Source organism: Arachis ipaensis, chromosome B1 (assembly GCF_059453495.1).
Source record: "Arachis ipaensis isolate K30076 ecotype BB chromosome B1, ASM5945349v1, whole genome shotgun sequence".
NCBI classification, from domain to species: Eukaryota; Viridiplantae; Streptophyta; class Magnoliopsida; order Fabales; family Fabaceae; genus Arachis; species Arachis ipaensis.
In genome coordinates, this window is record NC_142436.1 from 121,443,412 (window position 1) to 121,456,354 (window position 12,943).

Below are 12,943 nucleotides of genomic sequence, written 5' to 3' on the forward strand. Positions count from 1 at the left end.
GGTTCAGTCTTCTTTGAGGTTGACGGACAGACCTTGCTCCCTCTTCTAAAAATATCCTGTGCTCACAAACTTGAGGGCTGATGCCTACTATATCCGCCAAGCTCCACCCAATTGCTTTCTTGTGTCTTCTCAGCACACTAAGCAACTGATCCTCCTATTGGGATGTGAGTTCCCTTGCAATGATAACTGGAAGCTTCTGATTATCCTCAAGGTAAGCATACTTAAGGTGGGGTAGAAGGGGCTTCAACTCTATTTTCTGCTCATGGCTAGGTACTGGATCATCTGGAGCTAGTGATGATGGCAAAACATCCTCATTGTGTTCAAAAGGTGTCCCCACACTTGGACCATGCTCCATGTGCATCTCTTCTATTTCTTCTTGGTGAACTGCAGCTACAGTCTTATCAATGATGTCGCACTGGAAGATGGAATGATCTTCTGGAGGGTGCTTCAAAGCTTCATCCAAATTGAAACTTACGGCTCTATCATCTATCTCAAAAGAGTAAGTTCCTGAGAAGGCATCCAATTTGAACTTTGAAGTCTTCAGGAATGGCCTTCCAAGCAGGATGGATGATGGTCTTCCTGAGTCATTAGGGGGCATCTCCAAAATATAGAAGTCAATAGGAAATGTGAGCCCCTTAATGCTCACCAGCACGTCCACAGCAATTCCAACCACTGTGATTATGCTTTTATCTGCTAAAAAAAATGAGCTGCCGACCTTTTTAAGGGAGGGAGCCTTAAAGCATAATATACAAACAATGGCATTATGCTAACACATGCTCCTAAATCACACATGCAGTTAGAAAATGTTACACCCTCAATGGCACATGTAACCATGCATGGACCCGGATCCCCACATTTTTCTGGTATGTCACCCATTAAAGCAAATATTGAGCTACATAAGGGAATGGTTTCTAAATCCTGTATTCTATCCTTATGCATGCATAAATCCTTTAGAAATTTCGCATATTTAGGTACCTGGCTAATGGCATCAAAAAGGGGAATGGTTACCTCAACCTTTTTGAAGATCTCTACCATTTTTGGGTCGAGCTCCATCTGCTTTCTGGACTTCCTAGCAAGGTGTGGAAAGGGAATAGGGATGGCGTCTCTTGTAGCTTGATGAGCGGATAATTTATACGCTTTTTGGCATTATTTTTAGTATGTTTTTAGTATATTTTAGTTAGTTTTTATTATGTTTTTATTATTTTTTAAATAAAAATCACATTTCTGGACTTTACTATGAGTTTGTGTATTTCTTCTGTGATTTCAGGTATTTTCTGGCTGAAATTGAGGGACCTGAGCAAAAATCTGATTCAGAGGCTGAAAAAGGACTGCAGATGCTGTTGGATTCTGACTTCCCTGCACTCGAAGTGGATTTTCTGGAGCTACAGAATCCCAATTGGCGCGCTCTCAATTGCGTTGGAAAGTAGACATCCTGGGCTTTTCAGAAATATATAATAGTCCATACTTTGCCCGAGATTTGATGGCCCAAACTGGCGTTCCAAGTCAGCATAAAAATTCTGGCGTCAAAACGCCAGAACTGGCATGAAAGCTGGAGTTAAACGCCCAAACTGGCACAAAAGCTGGCGTTTAACTCCAAGAAAAGTCTCTACACGTGAAAGTTTCAATGCTCAGCCCAAGCACACACCAAGTGGGCCCGGAAGAAGATCTCTGCATTAATTACCTATTTCTGTAACCCTAGGCTACTAATTTTCTATAAATAGGACATTTTGCTATTGTATTTTCAGACTTTTTCATCTTGGTTCTTCTGGTTCCCTCTCTGGGGCCGAAGCCAATGACCACCATTATCACTTTTGTATTTTCAACGGTGGAGTTTCTACACACCATAGATTAAGGTGCGGAGCTCTGCTGTTCTTCATGAATTAATGCAAAGTACTATTGCTTTTTCTATTCAATTCAAGCTTATTCTTATTTCAAGATATTCATTCGCACTTCAACTTGATGAATGTGATGATCCGTGACACTCATCACCATTCTCAACCTATGAACGCGTGCCTGACAACCACCTTCGTTCTACCTTAGATTGAGTGTGTATCTCTTAGCCTCCTGGTTCATGATGCATGGTTGCCTCGCCTGACAACCGAGCCTTCCATTCCATAAGATCAGAGTCTTCGTGGTATAGGCGAGATTTATTGGCGGCCATTCCTGAGATCCGAAAAGTCTAAACCTTGTCTGTGGTATTTCGAGTAGGATCTGGGAAGGGATGACTGTGACGAGCTTCAAACTCGCGAGTGCTGGGCGTAGTGACAGACGCAAAAGGATCAATGGATCCTATTCCAACATGATCGAGAACCGACAGATGATTAGCCGTGCGGTGACAGCGCATTTGGACCATTTTCACTGAGAGGATGGGAGGTAGCCATTGACAATGGTGAAACCCAACATAAAGCTTGCCATGGAAAGGAGTATGAATGATTGGATGAAGACAATAGGAAAGCAGAAGTTCAGGAGGGACAAAGCATCTTCATGCACTTATCTGAAATTCTCACCAATGAATTACATAAGTACCTCTATCTTATTTTATGTTTTATTTATCTTTTAACTCCATAACCATTTGAATCCACCTGACTGAGATTTACAAGATGACCATAGCTTGCTTCAAGCCGACAATCTCCGTGGGATCGACCCTTACTCAAGTAAGGTTTATTACTTGGACGACCCAGTGCACTTGCTTGTTAGTTGTGCGGAGTTGTAACAAAGATTTGAGATTACAATTGTGCGTACCAAGTTGTTGGCACCATTGATGATCACAATTTCGTGCACCAAGTTTTTGGCGCCATTGCCGGGGATTGTTCAAGTTTGGACTGCTGTTGGTTATTCTGAGGTGCTTGGGACTGCCTTAGGTGAGGTGCTTGGGACTGCCTTAGGTGAGGTGCTCTGTAAGGATAGTTTTGGTTCTGCTGTTGATAGGGAAGATTCTGTTGATACCGGTTTTGTTAATTGTTATTATTATTCCACCTCTGATTTCCCTGGTTGTCTCTGCCTCCTCTGTTATAGTTGTCCCTCCACCCTTGGTTGGATTTATCTTGCCAACCTTGGTTATAGTTGCCACCTTGGTTGTAATTGCTGCCTTGTTGATAGTATCCTTGATTCGGGCGGTCATAGAAATTGTGAGTAGCTGCCAAGGTGTTGTCTTCTTGTTGGAGCTGCAGACACTCATCAATGTAATGAGTATAACAAGCACATATCCTGCACACTCTTTGAGGAACCAACTGTTGATTTTGTTGTGGTGGGGGAGGCTGAAGTTATTGTTGATTCAGCTGTAGTTGCTTCAGTATGTTGGTCATCTCTCCCAGAGTCTGTGTGAGGGTAGCAGTCTCACTACTAGAGGAAACCTCCGCAACAGCCTTGTACTTCTTCAGGGTAGCAGTCTGTGGTTGTTCCTATGCCTAGCATTCTGGGTGGATTCAGCTAGATTGGCTATTAGCTGCCACGCTTCTGTTGCCGTCTTGTACTTCTTCAGAGAGCCATTACTTGCAGCATCCAATGTAGTTTTATCCTGAGGCTTCATGCCTTGTGTGAAGTAGCTGATCAATACCATCTGGTCAATCTTGTGGTGACGACATGAGTCAAGGAGATTTCTGAAGTGTTCCCAGTATTCATAGAGAGTCTCTGATTCACCTTAGATAATGCAGAAAATCTCCTTTCTCAGTCTATCTATAACTTCAGCTGGAAAGTATTTCTCCAGGAACTCCCTTCTGAGCAGATCCCAGTTGGTAACGACTGCTTCAGGTTGAGTGTAGAACCACTCCCTTGCCTTTCCCTCAAGGGAAAACGGGAAGGCATACAGCCAAATAGTAGTCTCTTCTGCACCATGACGCCTAGTAGTAGAGCAGGCTGTCTTGAAATCCCTAAAGTGCTTGATAGGCTCTTGAGCAGGTAAGCCATGAAACTTGGGCAGTAAGTTGATTAGCGCAGTCTTCAGTTCAAAATCTGCAGCCAGATTTGGGTGACACGCTTGATACAGTTGTAGTGTAAAGTCTGGAGCTCTTGCTACCTGTAGTGTAATCCTCCTGGGCTCCGCCATATTACCTGCACGTGAATCAATAGAATTAGTAAAAAAAGAGCTTGGTTCTTCCTCAGATGGGGCTTCAGATTTGCCCTCTGATGAGATTTGTGAATTGGCGAGAACCACTTCACCACCCTCAGAGGCTAACCGACGCCGAGCTCGCCTAATATGTGAAATAGTTCTTTCAATTTCAGGATCAAACGCGGCTAAGCTCGGATCAGGCAGCGAACGCGTCATTCAATAAAAGAAACATACAGCTCATGGTAATAAAATAAAATAAAATATGCAAAAATTGAAAAAATATATACACCAACTAATAATTTAGCACGCAATTGCAACTCCTTGGCAACGGCGCCAAAAATTGACGTGGCAGAAAATTGCCGATTAAGAAATTATAAATAGAACAGCATTGCAAGTACAGTTCTGAACTGACAAAAATCCACTTGTCAATTTAGAAGGGTTGTCACAAAATTAGAATAAAAATACTGCGAGTAGAAATCCCAGGTCGTCTCCCAACGAGCTGACAAAGAAGTGCTATTTTATTAGTCAGGAATTTTCTGAGAAATTTTAAGGATTAGAGGACGGGAAATTAAAATAATAATTAACTAAAGCAATGAAAATTGACGAGAGAATTTATTTAATTAAATTAAAAGCCTTGACCGGGAGAAGATTAATTGGAAGTTCTATCCTTGTTGGATTCCCCCAAGTGTAATAGTAAGAGGTTATTGTTCTACTTAGTTATCCTTTACTGAATAAAGGAAAGTCAAGCAACTAACTAACCAACTCTGAATCCCAAGTCCTAATCCTCTCCTAAGGAAGGATTAGAGTCAGAGACTAGAGAGCAAGCCAGCAACTTCCAATTAAAATTAACACTTGAGTATTCCAACTCAAGGGTTTCCTTTTAATCAACTCCCAAGTCAAGTTGGGAGTCTACTTCATTGACATAAATACAACGTTCACAGGCATATAAAGGGAATAAAAAGAAGACATAATAAATTAAATAATAACTGAAAATTAATTAAAGGTAAAAATAGTACTTTGCATTAATAAATCCCAAAATGCAACATCTTTATCTGAACAGGGTTAATGGAAATTAAAAGAAAAAGGGAATAAGGAAACAAACTAGAATAATGAAAACTTCAACGGAGGTAGTGACTCTTCTCAATATCCAAAGCAAAAAGCATAAACTCTAAAACTATGAATGTGAAAGAAACCTAGAGGAAGTAGTTATTTCTCTCTAAGATTCAAAACTAAAACTAAAACTATGCGAATAAGAATGTGTCTTGAGTCTCTGCTTGTCCCCTGGCTCTAGTCTGTGTTTATGGGCCAAAAACTGGGTCCAAACTCGGCCCAAAATCACCCCCAGCATTTTCTGCGATTTCTACAGGTAGCGCATGTCACGTGTACACGTCAGTCACGCGTACGCATCGCTGGTCATCTTCGCGTGTCACGCGTACGCGTCAGGCATGTGCACACGTCGTCGTGCGAATCTCCAAATCACGCGCACGCGTAAGCCATGCATGCGCGTCGCTTCTCGCTGATTGTCTCCTTTATTTCTTGTGCTCCTTCCATTTTTGCAAGCTTCCTCTCCATCCTCTAAGTCATTCCTGCCTTATATAGCCTGAAAACACTTAACGCACAGATCACGGCATCGAATGGTATAAAGGGGAATTAAAAATACACAATTTAAAGGCTTAGGAAGCAAGTTTTCAATCATAGAGTAGAATTGGGAAGGAATTGTAAAATCATGAAAACTATATGAATAAGTGTGCAAAGACTTAATAAAAACCACTCAATTGAGTACAAGATAAACCATAAAATAGTGGTTTATTAGCCGCCTTTGTTCTCCTTGCAACCGATGCTGTCGCTGCACCTTCTTCTTCCCTGCATCGCGCCACTTGTTTTTACACTGCCATTGCACCTTCTTCTCCCATAAAATTGGGGTGCGGTATCCTTTGGGTACAAGAACCAAGCAATTCAACCCACGACCTTTTTCGGGGGAATAGCACTAGAACCTTTCTCCTTTCTCAGTGGAAAGAAACGTCTTAATCACTTTCTCGTTATCCAAACATGGTATATACTCGCTCATGTTCCACGAGCTGCTATTATGCGCCTTCTTCTCCTTTCCGTGACGTCACGTCGTCGTCGAATTAGAGACCTTAGGCTGTGTTTGGTTATTGTCTCAAAAAAATAGAGATATAGACACAAAGACACAGAGATACATGAACACAAATACACACAAATTTTTCAACATGTTTGGTGTTAATGGTCACAATACACAAGACACATCTAACTAATTCAAAGGTCAAATTTACCCTCAAATCAAAACATTCTCAACACCACCACCACCATCATCACCAATTTCTACCACCACTATTATCACTACTAATTTTTCAATATTATTTCAAATAAATAAAATTAACAATTCTAATTCAAATATCACTTAAACGATTCAAATTAAAAGAAAATTAAAAAAAAAGGCAGAAACATATCTAAGATGAGGGAGGGTGAGGGTTTGTTGACGCACTGGAGGAGAGGCAAATGATGGGGAAAATGACGGTGATGGCGAAGGGTGATGCGGAGCTAAACAACAGTGTTGGACGACCTTCTTCGTGATCGCGGTTACTGCGTGTTCGCAGAAGCAACCTTCTTCATGTTTGCGGTGGTGCCAAAGAGGAGAGAATGAGAAAAAGAGATCCAGAGAAAGAGAGAGAAACGCCAATTTTGGAGAGTATAAACACAAATTGTTTTGGGAGCATAGCTATTTGATGGATCTGGTATGGTGGAGGATCAGGATGAAATAGATTTGGAGAGGAAGAGTTGAGATGCAGTAGGAATAGAGGTTAGAGGAGGAGAAGAGAGCGTTAACTGAGTTGGGTAATTTTGAAATTTTGATCTGTGTCTCAAGCCAAATTTCTGTGTCTCTTCATTTTGGCCGGACACAAAATACATGTTCTCTGTGGGTAGTTATGTGTAACCGTGTCTCTCTTGAATTTGTGTCTTACAAAACAAACAGTACACATGTGTTGTTGTGTGTGTGTCTCTCATATACACGGACACCATCCAAACGCAGTGTTATTCCATCGCTGCTCCAATACTGCACCTCTGTCCTTGTTTCCACGCCACTGCGTCGTGTCTTCACCACTTCCATCACGTGCCGCGTTACTTCGTTCACCCAAATGGTATGACCCAAATAAATATTCACATGTTAGTGAAAATCCTGCTGAGGTACCAGAAAGAACCATCCGCATATATAGTAAATCCTGCAGAGCATGTGCATGCAAAATCAAGCAAATCAAGTAAAATACCAATGGTATACTTAAATAAACACCCACTTTAGAATGAAAAGAACCATCCGCATACATAGTAAAATAAACATTCACTTAGTTAATAAAAAACAAGTAACGAGACAACAATTGCAGAGGTACCAAGGTCGCGATACAGTAGTCACGGCGGTGACACAGGATTGCGAGAGAACAGTTGCGACAAAAATAAAAAATTTAAAATTATAATTGAACTTAATTAATTCAAAATTTAATTTTTAAAATTAGAATTAACTTTCTTTTTTAACTTATTGTTTACATTGTTCAAAACAAATATGCTTCTCCTATACTGTTTCTTTATAATTTGATAAACATCATCGGTACTTTTTACTATATTATGGTTATTACATATATTAGTCTTACTATTTGTGACTAAAAGTTGATTTTTTTTTAAATTGAATCTGGAAAAAAAATTGTAACCTATTTGCTCAGTCAAGTTCAAATTTCAGAAAAATGTAGAAAGAATATCTGATAAAGATGATCCCAACAAAGTCATATGCATATAATAGAGAAGTGTTATGCATATAATACACATTAGCGTTTCATCAACTTGTATTATTGTCACAAATAATTTTGTTTTCGTCTTATTCTCCCACATGCATGTACATAACTTGTAATAATACCGAAAATTATTAATGTGTGATGGTAAATTATTAAAGGGGATTCATCAATTATTCTAAATAATACTATTTATTAAAGGTAATATTGATTCAACAACTTTGACAATGATTGGTTTGCAATATTTTGAAAACTATATACATGTATATATTCTCAACTTTCTGATCTCTTCTTTCATTATCATTATCATTTTCATTATTTGATCTTCTTCCAAGTTAAAAGTATTTTCCATTATTCATATAAGAAAACAAAAAGATACCTTCTCTGATCTGAACAAAAAAATAATGTTGCAATCTGTGTCTTTTAATTACTTCACCAATGTACGAGTTTGCCACCGTTTTGATGGTGACTAGTTTTTGTCAACATCTAAACCAGCTAGCTAGCAAGAACTTCACAAGCAGATTGGATGTTCCAAACTGAAGCCGAGGAAAAAAGAATCAATTTTCAGAGGGACTTGTATGAATCATATGGTTTCAGTTTCAACATGCATAACTTACATAAGAATGCGTGTGTGTTTATTGGTTTAGTACGTAGAAATATTTAGGGTTTAATTTTTGTTTGATATTGAGAAAATATTTTTAATTTTATATTAGTTTTTTGTTTTTATTTTTATAAGATCTTAAAAACAGAAAATATTTCAATAAAAATAGCTCTTTAGTAGTGTAGATATTGAGGTGACAATTTTTTTCTGATCTGTTCAAGATATTAAATTTCAAATGTATATTTCGTATAATAAATTTTGTTTAATTAATACGATATTCCTGATCAAAATTTGAGCATCACTTTTGAATGTGTCCTTATCAATAATATTTTCCTTTTACCTCGGTCATTTTCACCATAAAGGGTCTATAACTCTGGCCAATAAATATAAGTCCTTGGATGCTTTATCAAATGGGGTTTTGTTATTGTTCCTAGTTTTATTAGAATTGAATGGTAAATAAAACCCATGGTGCTAAAGATTCACACAGAGAATAATCCTCATGCAAATTTCATATGATATATATGAAATGATGTGTCTATAATTCGGTGCTTACTGCACATTACGAGTCATAATTAGTTTTATTTGTCTTAACTTTTACTTTGTAACTAACTAGAGCTTAATAACCATCATTATTCATTTAATTACTAACGGTCATCACATCAATTGTATTAATTAATTCTTTGTTTATAAAAGGCACTTTTTATATCTCAATAGAAAAATATATTCACGTGATTAATTTTATAGTTTCTATATATCTATTTATTATTTACTAATATTTTATATTTATAAATTTTTTATACTTTTTAAATACTTACTCACTTAAGTATTGAAATATTTTTTCAGGTGCCCACTATCCATATTTTTTTTTATTGAATTATATTTTCTCTTAAAAAAAAAGAGACAAACTCAATTTTTTCTAAGACAATATATTTTAAAGCTATTACATACCATAAAAAAAAAACACACACACACATATATTATAAGGAATTAAATAGATTCAAGTTCGGAACTCAAATAAAGTTAATATTAACATATATAAATAGTCTTATAAATTTTTCATTAGATTGCGTTATTAATTCCAAAGGTTCACATAAATAAATAGATCATTATCAAGAAAATACTAGAAATAACAAATCAGAAAGTGAGAGACATTATTATTGCTCAAATTTCAAAGGTAACAGCAGAATTCACGTGGGACATTACTGTGAGGTGTGAAGTCCTTTCATGAAGATGAGTTCTTCAACAGGGGGCTGAGATTCTTTTTAGCCTTTGTGAAAATTCAGCGGTGTTAAATTTCCCTTTCACCATTAAGGCCAAAGAAATATATTCTCTCATCTGCAAGCACTTTCGTACACAGAATCAAATGAGATCGAGTGGCGTATTTGATATTTTATCTCCATAGGAATAATAATGTTGCATTATCCATTTTGCTTTCCACAAAATTACAGGATTAAGTTTTGACCATTACATTATTATATTGATTACATGCTTCGATTAACAAGAGAATACAAACAAGGATTTAAAAGAAGACAATGTTACAGTGAAAAGTAATGTTATTTTTTTTTTGGTGACTGAAAAGTAATGTTATTTAATTTGTATTACCATTATTTTGGCAAACAACATTTTTCTACGTAGTATTTAGTAAAATAGTTTTTTTTTTTAACAATATCCCCTTACTCAATAGAGTAAATGCTAATCTATCATAGGTTTAAATTTTATTTAACGATTTGTCATTACCCAATTAGTTAATAAATCATTATATACATAAGATAAAATTTAAATTATAAATATTTATTTAAATGAATGAATAAACTAATCACTCGACCAATTTAAATTGATTTTGATTAAAATAGGCAAGTACTTCATCAATGTACTCTAAACCGTTCGAAAATTTAAAAAACTTTGTAAATATTAAAAATATAATAATTCATATGTTTTTTTTTATCAATTTAAACTTTTAAAAGAAAAAATAATTTTATAACATGATATCAGAACACTATAATTTAAAAGTTTAGAGTTTAATCCTTGTTGTATCCTTTTAAAAAAATTTGGCATAAGACAAAATAAAAAAATCTATAAAAAAATGTTTAATTATTCTGTTGGTCTCTATAGTTTTGCGAAATTTTTAATTAGGTTCCTATACTTTTTTTCTTTTAATTGAGTCTTTGTACCAATTTTTTTTTAATTGAGTCCCTACACTTTTTTTCTTTTTATTTGAATCTTTGCACTAATTTTTTTTTTTTAATTGAGTCCCTATACAATTAAGCTAATTACTACCAAGAGGAATTTAATTGAAAAAAAAAAATTAGTACAGAAATTCAATTAAAAAGAAAAAAGTATAGGGACCTAATAAAAAATTTTGCAAAACTATAGAACCAACAGAATAATTAAACATAAAAAAAATTCATATAAACTAAATAAAAAACTTTTAAAAAGATATGTTAGAAATATAATGATTTACGTGTTTATTATTCTTTGCATTACTAATACAGTAACATGATACATTTAAACCTTATGATAAACATTCAAAATTACACTTTAATGCTTAGTGAATGATGGTAATTGGTAAACATAATAAAGCATTAGGATGAGAAAGAAAATAGACATGTAACATGAATCAAATTTAGAAAATATGTTGTTGTTGTTGTTGTTGTTGTTGTTGTTGTTGTTGTTGTTGTTGTTGTTGTTGTTGTTGTTGTTGTTGTTGTTGTTGTTGGGATTAATTATGATTTTGTTTTTTAAGATTTTGGCCAAAAATCAAAATCGTTCATTACAAGAAAGTTACTAGATACCATTGAATTTAGCGACAGAATAAATTTAATGGTATAAATTTTGTCGATAATCATTTATTGGCAGATTTAATAGCAGATATAAATTTTTAATTGACAAAATTTTAGAGTTTGTTAATGAAAGATTTTTTTCCTGATAAATCTGATGGTAATATATTATTTATTATTAATAATTAAATTAACTACTTACCCACGATAAATCCGATAATAAATTTAAATTTAATAATTTTTAATGTAACAAAATTTAAAATTTTATAATTTTTTATAATTATTTATCTATAAATTTTAGTTAAAAAGTTCACAAACAAGTTCAATTACAAAAATTGAACAAAATTAAATCAGAAATTAAAAGAGCAATTATTTACTTAACATTTACAATGAACCAAGAATAAATGATTTACTTCACATTTAAAAACATAGATTTAAGCATCCAATCTAGGAATATGTTGTCAAAATCAATTATACCATGTGAACTACAAATCTACAATAAAAGAAGTATAACTCGTATATACCAAAAATAATTATATCACATCATCCAGGTCATATTACGTTCCTATCACTAAGCAATCTATTAGAAAAATTATCATAACTAGCAATCGAAGATTATACATAAAAAAAACTTGAAATATTTCTAGCAATTTGTCAAAAAACATCAACAAGACATTACATTATACAATCTAATGATACACAAAAACATGTTCAATGTCTATTGCACCAAACACTCAAAATTGTTTCATACATGACTATTACTTCATGATAGTGTGCAAATTATTGCTAATTAGGAATCAAAATTTTAATTATAAGTGCATATGACTTAAATTAGTGACTTACACCAAAGATACCTTCACATTTCATAATAAACAAGCATTATTCAATCGAACATCAAAACAGCAATTATCTATAACAGATCTTTCTGTCCTTGAAAATTACATATGCTAAATAAACAAACTAATAAAAAAGTCAATTTTCACAACAAAAGAATGGCAAAACCTATAGCAACGGTCACAATAACTTCCATTACTTTCTAAAAAGATGAAATAGGTATATTATAATCTCAAAACCTAGATAATTTTGAGTACCAACTTAATTCTCACGGAATAGTACTCAAAAACCAGCGAAATCCTAGAGAAATAATATTATACCAAACTTAAATTACTCACTTGAAACAAAACTATAAATCCAATAACCTAAAACCTAGACAATTGTGCAATTCAATATCACATGAGAGCAAAAAAGGTAAGCCAAATTTCACAAAATAACAAACAAAACAAAACAAAAATTACAAAAAATCCTAACCTTATTATGCATCAAAATGGCGCAACCAGGCTCCAACCGATCCTTACGCACCTTTCGCATGGCACCTATTCCAACACCACTAACAAGACCAATCTAAATAAAAATTAATAAATAACTAATTAAAATTTGGAGTTAAAAATGAAATCATATTTACAGGTAGACAACAAATCATAAATTTTTAATGTAAACAAGTTAACACAATCAAAACACTACTATCAACATTCTTATTAAAAATATTAAAGTTTTCACAGAAAATATAAATATAACAAAATCAGAAGATCAAAACAATTAAATAATCATGAGTGAATAGTTCAACCAAGGTCATCATATCCAAGTAAACTAATATTAATTTTACAGGGATAAAAATGGGGGGGGGATAAAAAAGTGTAGGGTTAGGGTTTAACAAATG